Source organism: Chiloscyllium punctatum, chromosome 36 (genome assembly GCF_047496795.1).
Source record: "Chiloscyllium punctatum isolate Juve2018m chromosome 36, sChiPun1.3, whole genome shotgun sequence".
NCBI lineage: Eukaryota > Metazoa > Chordata > Chondrichthyes > Orectolobiformes > Hemiscylliidae > Chiloscyllium > Chiloscyllium punctatum.
The window spans coordinates 13,855,435-13,868,476 of record NC_092774.1 but is presented as its reverse complement, the minus strand read 5'-3'; the positions used below and the strand labels follow the sequence as shown (position 1 = coordinate 13,868,476).

The 13,042-nt window shown below is 46.1% G+C and overlaps 1 long non-coding RNA gene across 1 annotated transcript; it reads right to left on the bottom strand.

The window, feature by feature from the left end:
• Positions 1-7,151: 7,151 nt before the first annotated feature.
• On the bottom strand, positions 7,152-12,542 carry LOC140460817 (uncharacterized). Its single transcript, XR_011954357.1, has 3 exons — positions 12,484-12,542; positions 10,821-10,958; positions 7,152-8,214 (listed from the first exon to the last, which is right to left on the bottom strand). It is a non-coding gene; the product is annotated as an uncharacterized lncRNA (long non-coding RNA).
• Positions 12,543-13,042: the final 500 nt, after the last annotated feature.

The following is a 13,042-nucleotide window of genomic DNA, read 5'->3' as shown; positions in this document are numbered from 1 at the left end:
CTGCATCGCCCCCTGCACCCATCCCCAATCCTGAAGAAGGGTTACACCCGAAACGTTGACTTCTCCACCTCCTGATACTGCCTGACTTGTTGTGTTCTTCCAGCCTCCTACCTATGTATCTTGCCAATTGAGACACAGACCTGGAGCAACGTTTCCAGAGTCTGTCCGCATCCCGACACACTCCCTTTCCTTTTAGTTGCTGCAAGTCAACAACTGAATCCCAGAATGAAAAAAATAAATGGAAAAGGTGACAAGAGAAGAGAGTGCCGTACTCCCAGATAATGGACAGAGGGAGGAATTTTCAGTCTGGGATGAAGCTCAATGTTCATTCAGACACGAGCAGCAGCAGCTTCAGAACCTCATGGTCCAACTTCCGCATTCAGACAATGGGGTGACTCTGATTGGCAGGAGGACCAACGTCCTTCCGGTCCTCCTGTGCTCCCTATTGGTCAATCAAAAGAAGGTCTCGCGTCTTATTTGCCGATAGCGATTAGCATGCGCACCAGTTTTTGCTGACACCAGCGAGCAGGCGTACTGCGTTGCTGACACCGGAAAACATGCGCAGTATGCTCTTTGAGGCTGCTGCTGTTATTGACAGATTTGAAGTGTCCAAATGCCAACAGGGAAAAAAAGGGGTAGAGCCACAATTTTTTTTTCCCCTGTGGTTCGACATTTTATTGCTTCTGCGTTTTGTCTGGTTACTCCACTTTTGTATGTCTTTTGTCCTTGTTGAGAGGGAGTGTGCCCCAATGAGCTGTCTATGGGATGGAGCTGTAACCAGTTACACAGACTGAAGTAACATTATAGTATTCGCAGCAGGGAGTAACTGCACACATTTCCTGAGTGTGATCACAGTTTCAATTGTTCATCAGAAACAGGGAGCCAAAAGGACACCAGAACGACAGAGAAGTCGTAGAAATGCGGGGACTGTGCTAACGGATTCCATTCCCTGTCGGTCCATGAGATTTATCAGCTCAGTCACAGGTGGGAGAGGCAGTTCTTCAAAACATTATTACAACATTATTTCCCATTGACAAAAACACATTCACACTGCCAGATTACCTTGAACTTGTACAAGTGCCCTGTCATCACATCTTTAATCATAGCTTTGAACATTTTCCCTATGACATATGTTAAGGTAAATGGTCTGCAGTGTCCTGTTCTCGGTCTCCCTTTTTGAAGAAAGGAGTTTTCCAATCTACAGAAACCTTCCCTGAAACTAATGACGTTTGGAAAATTAAACCAATGCATTAACTATATCACCAGCTAGTTTTTCTTTCAGGGTCTAGAATGAAATCCTTTGGACCCCTGGGACTTGTGAGCTTGTAGTTCCAACAGTTTACTCAGTACTACTTCCCTGGTAATTGTAATTGTCTTCAGTTCCTCCTTCCCTTTCAATTCCTGATTTCCAGCTAGTTCCAGGCTGTTACTTGTATCCTCTCTAGTGAAGACAGATTCAAGCTCTTTTTAATTCACCGACCATCTCTTTATCCTCCGTTATTGAATCCCCAGACTCATTTTTTACAGAACCAACACTTAGCTTTTCTTAAAAAAGTAAACAAAGTGATGAAACTTTCCTTCCTGTTTTTATATTTTTGGCTAACTTTCTAACTCTAATTGCTGTTCTCCTGCCTCCATTATTCCTGATGTTTGCCCCAGCTCTCAACTCTCACATCAACCTGTCTGCATATTCTATAGAACTGACCTTGGTTAAGTGTTGCAAAACACACAAGGGCAAATTTTTCATCTCCAGAAAGTCTTAATACTGAACACGATAACATTCACTTTGAAATATTGTTCATTCAAACTTCACAAGCACACCCTCCAGATTCCAAATCCCACAATGACACCCAGTTTTGTGATGACCTTTAATTTTGAAGAGAAATTTGAATATCCAGTGATTAACTGGAAGAACTGTTCGAGGTTTTCACATATTTAAACAAAAACAAATCAGCTGGATTAATTTAGCAGAATAGCACGTATGGCTTTAAATTGTAAATTTAGTTTTCTTTTGAGTGACAGAGCAGGTCCACACCAGATGAGGATCTAATACCTAGATTTAGCCTCTTGTCAGGAGCTTTTAATAACCTCAAAATAGCATCTCAATATAAAGTAATGTAGGCTTCAGGCTGCAAATTAACACTATGTTTAAAATGGCTAAAAGCTGCATTTCTGCATTCCTGAGCTAACTGAATTGCAGATTAAGCAAACAATGCCTTCTTCATTGTATGGACCTAATTAAGACATTACTAACCATCCTAGCTAACCTTGAAGCACAAGTATAAGGACATTGTTCCCAGGAAATATCATTGGGTTTGTGGGCAGCACGGTGGCACAGTGGTTAGCACTGCTGCCTCACAGCGCCAGACACCTGGGTTCAATTCCCGCCTCAGGCGACTGACTGTGTGGAGTTTGCATGTTCTCCCCGTGTCTGCGTGGGTTTCCTCCGGGTTCTCCGGTTTCCTCCCACACTCCAAAGATGTGCAGGTCAGGTGAATTGGCCATGCTAAACTGCCCGTAGTGTTAGGTAAGGGGTAGATGTAGGGGTTGCGCTTCGGCGGGTGCGGTGTGGACTTGTTGGGCCGAAGGGCCTGTTTCCACACTGTAAGTAATCTAATCTGTTGTCCACTATGTAACTTTATTACATTTTATTGGATTATTCTGTAATTAAGGCTGTACTGTCTCTTAAAAAACATATGAAAATTGATATTTTATTCCAAGTTAATCACACAGTTTCTCCAAGGAACACAGAATCTTTTAATATCTGTGTTGCTGGACAAATCTTTGCCCGGCCGTTACAAATTAAAGTGTGAAACCTTGCTGAAGCAGACCATAATCCTAGTGTTCATTTGACCGATCTCGGAACTGAGAGACCCCTCCCGGGGGTTGAGATCTTCAACTCTCACTGTGCTTTTGGTGTGACCCATGATTACAGAGACTTGTGGGAACGGAGAGGATTTTTAACCCCCATGGGGCAGACGAACACTAATGCTGTTTTGTCCAATCAATCTGGCAGCTATCAAGATGTTCAGCTCATGCCAAGGCAATGGATACAGTCTCCAAAGGAATGAGCAGATGGATGCTGCTGCCAAGCGGGCAGCCTGACACCTCAAACCTCTGGTCCCATTGGGTCCCCAGCAAAACCCCGACAGAGACAATATGGGGATAGAAATGCCAGGCCTGGGTATGGGACTGAAATCACAGGGTGCGCCCCCTGCTGAGCAGCACAAACTATGGCCTCAAACAGGGTACTCCCTCGATACTCAAACCGAAATGTGGGTGACCCCTGATGGACTACTTTGTGTTCCTTCTTTGCCTCTGCCTTTTTCAATTGATTATGTGCAGTATTGTACACACGTGGGCAAGGAGGGAATGGTTAATACTGTATTACAAACCTGGTGTCACCCAGATTTCCAGAAAGCAGATAGGAAAAGAGCTGAAGCATGTTTAATTTGTTAACAAACTACTTGCATGGTTTAAGAGGGATGCCCTTAGGTTGTTAACCACCTCCTTGCCTGGTGGGCCTTTTTACTTGTCTACAACTTGCTTTTAGAGTCATAGAGATGTACAGCATAGAAACAGACCCTTTGGTCCAACCCGTCCATGCCGACCAGATATCCCAATCGAATCTAGTCCCAGCTGCCAGCACCCGGCCCATATCCTTCCAAACCCTTCCTATTCATATACCCATCCAAATGCCTCTTAAATGTTGCAATTGTACCAGCCTCCACCCTCTGGCAGCTCATTCCATACACGTACCACCCTCTGCATGAAAAAGTTGCCCCTTAGGGCTCTTTTATATCTTTCCCCTCTCACCCTAAAACTATGCCCTCTAGTTCTGGACTCCCCGACCCCAGGGAAAAGACTTTGTCTATCTATCCTATCCATGCCCCTCATGATTTTATAAACCTATAGAAGGTCACCCCCAGCCTCCGACGCTCCAGGGAAAACAGCCCCAGACTGTTCAGCCTCTCCCTGTAGCTCAGACCCTCCAACCCTGGCAACATCCTTGTAAATCTTTTCTGAACCCTTTCAAGTTTCACAACATCTTTCCGATAGGAAGGAGACCAGAATTGCATGCAATATTCCAACAGTGGCCTACCAATGTCCTGTACAGCCACAACATGACCTCCCAACTCCTGTATTCAATACTCTGACCAATAAAGGAAAGCATACCAAACGCCTTCTTCACTATCCTATCGACCTGCGACTCCACTTTCAAGGAGCTATGAACCTGCACTCCAAGGTCTCTTTGTTCAACAACACTCCCGAGGACCTTACCATTTAGTGTATAAGTCCTGTTAAGATTTGTTTTCCCAAAATGCAGCACCTCGCATTTATCTGAATTAAACTCCATCTGCCACTTCTCAGCCCATTAGCCCATCGGGTCAAGATCCTGTTGTAATCTGAGGTAACCCTCTTCGCTGTCCACGACACCTCCAATTTTGGTGTCATCTGCAAATTTACGAACCGTACCTCTTATGCTCGCATCCAAATCATTAATGTAAATGACAAAAAGTAGAGGGCCCAGCACCGATCCTTGTGGCACTCCACTGGTCACAGGCCTCCAGTCTGAAAACAACCCTCCACCATCACCCTCTGTCTTCTACCTTTGAGCCAGTTCTGTATCCAAATGGCTAGTTCTCCCTGTATTCAATGAGATCTAACCATGCTAATCAGTCTCCCATGGGGAACGTTGTTGAATGCCTTACTGAAGTCCATATAGATCACATCGACAGCTCTGCCCTCATCTATCCTCTTTGTTACTTCTTCAGAAAAACTCAATCAAGTTTGTGAGACATGATATCCCACACACAGTGTCATGTTGACTATCCCTAATCAGTCCTTGCCTTTCCAAATACATGTACATCCTGTCCCTCAGGACTCCCTCCAACAACTTGCCCACCAATGACACCAGGCTTACTGGACTCCCACCCTTCTTAAACAGTGGAACCATGTTGGCCAAGCTCCAGTCTTCCGGCACCTCACCTGTGACTATTGATGATAATATCTCAGCAAGAGGCCCAGCAATCACTTCTCTAGCTTCCCACGGAGCTCTAGGCTACACCGGATCAGGTCCTGGGGATTTATCCACCTTTATGTTTCAAGACATCCAACACTTCCTCTTCTGTATTTTAGGGTGTAGCTTAGGGTGGATTGGCAGTGCTAAATTACCCATAGTGTCCTGGGATGTGCAAGTTAGGATAGATTAGCCATGGGAAATACAGAGAAATGGGTTAGGTATGGGTGGGATGCTCTTCAGAGGGCCAGTGTGGAATAGATGGGCTGAGTGGCCTGCTTCCACATTGTTGGGATTCTATGACTCCCACCACAAAGGAGCATTTTATCGGCATCTATCCTGTCAAGCCCCTTTCAGAATTCTACTGGTTTCAATAAGATCACTTCTGGTTCAGAGAGGTAGACAGCACAGAAACAGACCCTTCGGTTCAACTCGTCCATGCCGACCAGGATTCCCAAACTAAACTAGTCCCACTTACTTACATTTGGCCCATATCCCTCTAAACCTTTATATTCATGTACCCATCTGAATGTCGTTTCAATGTTGTAACTGTCCCTGCATCTACCACTTCCTCAGCAAGTTAATTCCATATGCAAACCACCCTGTACCAAAATGTTTGTCCCTCAGGCTCCTTTTAAATCTCTCTCCCCTCACTTTAAAAAAAATACCTCCTCGTTTTGAGCACCTCTACACTAAGGAAGAGCCCTTTGCTATTCACCTTACCTCCACTCTTCATGATTTTATAAATCTCAATGACATCACCACTCAACCTCCTGCACTTCAGTGAAAAGTGTCCCAGTCTCTCCTTATAACTCAAACCCTCCAGTCCTGGCAATGTCCTGGTAAATCTTTATTAAACCCTCTCTAATAGTATTCTTCCTATTACAGGGCCACCAGAACTGTACTCAGTCCTCTCCAAGTGGCCTCACCAACATCCTGTATAACCTCAACATGATGTCCCATCCCCGATACTCAATGGGGTGAACAATGAAGGCAAGTGTGTTAAACACCTTCTTGACCACCCTGTCTCCCAGTGATGCAGCTATGCACCTGAATCCTCCCATGTCTCTGTTCTCCAACAAGACTCAAGGCCCTACCACTACCTGAATAGGTCCACCCTTCCTTGTTTCAGCAAAATGCAACCCCTTGCTTTTATTCATACCTCTCTCATACATATACACACACACATACACCCCCCAACACTCTCACAGGCTTATGCTCTTTACCAAGCATGCACACAAACTCACATGCACACACACAAATAACTCTAAGAAGTGAATTTGAATTGGCTGAATTATTTACAGATACATTCTACTTTGCTCAAAAAGTGCGGAAACTGCAGGCAGTCAATCTGTGTAATATTTTATGAATTCCTACTTTGGAAATAGAACCAGTCTGATCCAAGATTGGGGTATGACAGACTCGAATCTCACACCTTTAATGCATTGTCTGAGCTGTAAGCCTTTTTTAAAATAAAACCTTAAGTCATCTCAAGAACGTAACTTAAAAGATGTTCTGGGATTTACATATTAATGAACCAAAACCTGCAATCCATTCTCAAAGATGGAAGACTTAACAGCAATCTAGGTTTGTTCAATATATCCTATCAGTTGCATGACACTGTGAGCTTTTGCTATCAATTCTGTGTCTTTTGATCGGGCTCCACAGCTACCCGGTGAAGGAGCAGCGCTCCGAAAGCTAGTGCTTCCAAATAAACCTGTTGGACTATAACCTGGTGTTGTGCGATTTTTAACTTCATCCAGGCCAGTCCCCCACCGGCTCCTCCACCTCGTTTCCACTGAACACAGCCCACACCTCCCGATGCTGCCAGGAAACTTTACAATGACGATGAAATGATGCACTCTACAATCCTGAAAAACTTACAATTTCAAATGGTACTGGCTCCTCATTCACTGCTCCATCTGACAGACAACATTGGAAGCTTAGTGCAGGAGGCTGAAAGAACTGATCAGCTTTAAAACAAAAACCTCTTGGAGCTCAAAGCTTTCAATGAGAGTCTGAGCCAGGGGGTAAATTCAGGTAACCTTTATTGCAACCCAACTTTGTTACATCTTCAGACCCCCTCCTGCAAAAAGGCAGAGAAAAAGTCGCTGCTTTTTAAACAGCTCAAGGTCAAAGTACATACACTCCACCCCCCACCCCCACGTTCTTTACTATTGGTTAGCACCCAGTCGTCCCTTTGTAATTGGATCCTTGGTACAGCTATAACCAGGAGGATGTGTTGCCTCCTCACTCAGCAATTTCAATCCATACTCTGTCTCCAAGTAAGTTTCTCCCCTCTCATTTGCCGAGTGAGGAGGGGTGGGGCAGTGTAGAGTCAACCACACTGCTGTAGACCTGGAGTCATGTGTAGGCCAGACCGGGGAAAGGATGCAACTTGGCCATCACAGTTTCAATTCCCCTCCAGGTGAACTCGCTGGTGCCTCCGCAGGCCGGAGGAGCAGGTGTAAGCCTTCTTGCACTGACAGCAGGTGAACGGCCTCTCCCCTGTGTGGACCCGCCGGTGGGTCAGCAGGGTGGAGACCTGGGTAAAGCACTTCCTGCACTCTGGGCAGCTGAAGGGCCTCTCCCCCGTGTGAACCTGTTGGTGGGTCAGCAGGGCGGAGGAATTGCTGAAGGCCTTCCCACACTCGGGGCAGGGGAACGGCCTCTCCCCGTGTGGCTGCGCCGATGAGAGTCCAGGGTAGATGGGAAACAGAAGCTTTTCCTGTAGTCATCACACTTCCATCGTTTCTCCAAAAGGTGGGATTCCTCGGGTTTCTCCATGGCCAATGCTTCAGTTACACACAAACACGCATACAGCCCCACCCTGCCGTCAATTCCTCTTTCCAGGCTGTATAGCGGTTACATGCTCCACACTCAGTGCGCTGCAACAGTAGGGTCTCTCATCCAGTCCCACTGACACTGAAAATGTACCCAAACAGGAACCAAAAAGCTTTGCTCCTTCTCACAGAATCTTAGTTGAAAATTGTTGCGGTCCGACTGCACTGAGTGACTGTCAGACATTGACTCAAAGTGAGGACTGCAGACGCTGGAGAGTCAGTGTCGAAATGTGTGGCGCTGGAAAAGCACAGCAGGTCAGGCAGCATCCGAGGAACGGGAGAGTCAACGTTTCGGGCATAAGCCCTTCATTTGTTGATTTTGAATCTTCTGACTTCAGATTTTCAAATACTCTGCAAAAAAAGAGATTACAAATGTCATCACTATCAGTGTAGGGTAGAAATTCAAAACAGGCAATTCTACTTTCTGTGGAATATTCTTTTGTTGTTCCACAAAATTGAAAGCACCATCCCACTCTCCCTTCCCCTCTGTTCTCACTCCACTCTAACTAATTTCCCTGAAGGTGCTGATTCAGGATCTTACAGGGGCAGAAAAAGCAAAAACATCAAGACTGACATCTCTCTGAATTTTAGATACCTCCACCTGAAAGTTAATATCTTTCACAACACTGGGATCCTGCTGAGAGTGAGCAGGTCTGATTTTGGGAAGCAAAAATAAAGTGTCAATTCAGGGTGAACCTGCAATGCAGCTTCTTGAGGAAGGACCAGACACAAAATGGTTAACGACCCCGAGAAGGTGGGAGCAAAATGAGACATCAAGGCATTAACACCAACACACTTCAGTCAAACTCTTCTGCTCCCAGTCAGGGCAAAACATGTTCTGAAAGTCCAGCCTTCACAACCACACTTCTGCTTTCACCGAGCACAATTAGGGTCACAGCATGGAAACAGACCCTTTGGTCCAACCTGCCCAGATATCCTAAATTAATTTAATCACGTTTGCCATCACTTGGCCCCTATATGGGCCGGGTGCTGACAGCTGGGACTAAATTGGGTTGGCTATCTTGTCAGCAAGGACGAGTTGGACCGAAGGGTCTGTTTCTGTGCTGTACATCTCTATGACTCCAGTCGCATTTACCATCACTTGGCCCCGATCCACTGAACCCTTTGTATTCATCCGCCCATCCAGATGCCTTTTAACTGCAGGAATTGTACCAGCCCCCACCACTTCCTCTGGCAGCTCATTCCATATACGCATCACCCTCTTCATGATAAAGTTGCCCCCGAGGTCTCTTTGACATCTCCCCACTGCCCTCACCAAGAACCTTTGACCCTCCAGTTTGGAACTCTCCCATCCCAATGGAAAGACCTTGTCTATTTACCCTATCCATACCCCTCATGATTTTATAAAAGTCTCAGACTCTGGCGCGATGGGGAAAACAGCTCCACCCTATCCTTCTGTCCCTCCTCTCCCGGGTAATTAAGACACATACCTGAGTTTGCAGAGTCTGCTGCCTTCTTGGATTCACTCCAGTTGGCACAAGTGAACAGATTCCCCCCACACACTCCCAGGACGAAGAATTGCCCAGAGGGAGGGAGTCTCATGCAAACTGACAGGGCCACTACCGCGTTGTGACGCCTTCAATGGGTTAGGGGTGGGGTAGGGAATGGGAAAAGGGGAGAGAGGAAGGGGTCGGGCGCGGCCGGCCGGCTGGCTAGCCTGCACTGCCCTGCACAGTTTGCAGGAATTCCTTCCCTTCACAGAATCCCCACAGTGTGGAAGCAGGCCACTCGGCCCGACGAGTCTACACTGACCCTCCGAAGGGTAACCCACCCACATCCATTCCCCTTCACCTGTTGCTGTACTCCCTGACTATCACACCCTAACCTGCACATCCCTGGGCACTATGGGTAATTTAGCATAGCAATTTTCCCCCCTAACCTGGACAAAGTTAAAAATCACAACACCACATTATAGTCCAAGAGGTTTATTTAGAAGCACGAGCTTTTGGAGCACTGTTCCTTCATCAGGTGGTTATGGAGAATAAGATCATAAGACACAGAATTTATAGAAAAACATGACAGTGTCCTGTCACTGAAATGATCCATTGAACAAACCTGGATTGTTAAGGCTTTCATCTTTACAAATGGGTTGCAGGTATCATTAATATGCAAATCCCAGAACTTCCTGGAAAGCACCTTATCAAACGAACTTAAAGTTTTATAACAAAAAGTGACATTGAGCTCAGCTCTGCAAATGTGCATTCACTCCCGTGAACGTGTGTGTGTGTGTGTGTGTGTGTGTGTGTGTGCATGAGAGATCTTGTATGTGCGCATCTTGCATATCTCTCTGTCTATTTGAGAACAGGTGCCTTACTTCTGTTGGTGTAAATATTGTTGTAAATCATAGCTGGGTTCTTAGAGTTAGATGTAAGGGAGAGAGAATTCCTCAAGTAGGATAGTATAAGAATCCTGGGAGAGCCCCATTTGTGGTTTACTTTCTCATGAACAAACATTAAACACGAGCACCTCGTCATTTCGAATTTGGTTTCCTTTTTCTTGTGAGATCCCCTGCTGTGATTACACTGTGCCTGGGTGGCTGACAGACTGGGAGATGGTGGGTTGGGGCTTGATTGACTGAATGCTTTATTGTTCCAGAAGGTGAAAAAGGGGACAAAGCTTCAGCAGAAATCCAGCAGAGCTGAGCACAGACCGACATCATACTCCTTGGGGACAGGGAGATCAACAGAGGACAGAGAAACCAGACCCTAAAACCCGAGCTGACATCAGACTACCATGTGATCAGTGCTTTGATGAGCAGTGCCAACCCTCTACCTTTACCAAGCTTCCCATTAGAGAACACCCTCAATATACAGAATCTAATCCTTGCCATCCTAAAGCCATGTCTCTGTAAGGAGTCTCAGACCATAATTATTCACTTCAATGTGTGCAGTTAATTCATTCAATTTTGTTACAATGCAGCACACATTCAGACTCACCGTTTCAGTTTTTGTGATCTTTAGAATCCAGTTTTGATTGCTGGTACATTTACTCTCCTTGTCCCTTTCTCTGATGTTCATTTCCCACATCACCTCACTGCTCACCGGCCTTGATTTGGATTGGCCATGCTAAATTGCCTATAATGATGACGGATGTGCAGGTTAGGTGGGTTAAACGTGGGAAATGCAGGGTTACATTACACTGTAATAGAAGCAGGAGAAGGCCATTTGGCCCATCCAACCTGCTCCGCCATTCATTAAGATCATGGCTGATCTATTCATCATCTGGGATCCTCCTCCCTGCATTGTCCCAACTACCTTTAATTCCCCTACCATGCAAAAACCCATCCAACTGTGTCTTGAATATACTTAATGAAGCTGCCTCCACTGCTTCCTGGGGCAGAGAATTCCATAGATTCACTCGACTCCAGGAAAAGCAGTTCCTCCTCATCCCTGTCCTAAATTTACTCCTCCTAATCTTCTGCCTGGTTTCATTCACCAGCAGAAATGACTCAATAGGTAGGGCTTCATCCTCACAGTGCAATGAATTCCCACTTTGCACCAAAACCTCGGATTTACTCACTCACTCAGTTGCTGTCTCACAAATGCAAGATTTCATTGTAACTTCTTCTGCTCCCATGAAGGGCAAACATCTTTGAAAGCTCCTCTTAAACTCCAACCTTCACAATCACCCTTCTGCTCTCCCCGAAGATGATTAGAGTCATACAGCACAGAATCAGACCCTTTGTCCATCCACACATCATTCCTGATGAAGTGCTCGGGACCGAAATGTCAACTCTCAAGGTCCTCAGATGTTGCCTGACCTACTGCCTTTTTCTAGCACCACACTTTGCCTCTGATCTCCAGCATCTGCAGTTCTCACTTTCTCCACATCCCAAAGTATCACCATTTAAATAATAAACCGTCTTTCTGCTTTTTTTTCCATAGCAAAGACTATAAGTTCACATTGAGATACTGCATTTGCCACGTGTTTGTAAATTGTGGTCTTCTCTACTTCGGGGAGACTGAGCGTAAACTTGGGGAACGGATTGGTGAGGATCACAGCCGGGTCCGAGAGGCTGACCAGACCTCCCAGTCACCATCGATTTTAATTCCCCTTCCCACTCCCTTTCTGACAAGAACATCTTAGCCTTCCTTTATTGCCACAACGAACCAAACTGCAAATTAGGGAACAAACCCCATCTTCGGCCCGGGCAGCCTACAGCCTGCCGGACCCAACATCGAGTTCTCCAATTTCAAATAACCTCCCTTTCCATCCCCCGACTCCCTTCTCAGCCCCGTGCCTCTCACTACCACTCCTTCCTGTCACCAACCTGATTTCTTCCACCCAATGATTAATCAGGCCGGACCCTCTCCCTATCCCTATCTTCACCTATCCCCACTTTAGCCCCCAGCCCCCATCCCCAGTCCTGAAGAAGGGTTACACCCGAAATATCGACTTCTACACCTCTTGATGCTGCCTGATTTGCTGTGTCCTTCCAGCCTCCTGCCTGTCTATTTTGCCAATTGAGACACAGACCTGGACCACGTTTCCAGAGTCTGTATCACTCCCTTTCCTTTCAGTTGCAGCAAGTCAACAAATTGAACTCCGGAAAGAAATAGAAATGGCAAAGGGGGCGAGAAAAGAGAGTGCCGTACTCACAGATCTGAGACAGAGGAAGGAATTTGCGGTCTGAGTGAAGCTCAATGTTGATTCAGAAAGAGAGGAACAGGAGGAGCAGCTTCAGAAACTCATGGTCCAACTTCCGCATTCAGGCAATGGGGTGGCTCTGATTGACAGGAGGACCAGTTTTGTTCTGGTCCTCCAAGGTTCCCTATTGGGCCATCAAAGGAAGGTCGCGCGCCTTTTTTTTGCGGAAAGCAATGAGCATGCCCAGAGTTTTGCTGACACCGGTGGGCATGTGCACTGCGTTGATGACACCGGAAAACATGCGCAGTATGCTCACTGGAGGATGGTGGTGTTTCTTGGAGAAAGGGAGGACTGCAGATGCTGGAGACCAGAGTTGAAAATTCTGGCATAAGATTCCTGAAGAAGGGCTTATGCGCGAAACGTCGATTCTCCTGCTCATCGGATGCTGCCTGGCCTGCTGTGTTTTTCCAGCACCACATTTTTCAATGCTGGTGTTTCTGTCAGATGTTAAGAGTCCAAATGCCAAGAGGAAAAAAAGGGGTAGAGCCACAATTTGTTTTTCCCTGTGATT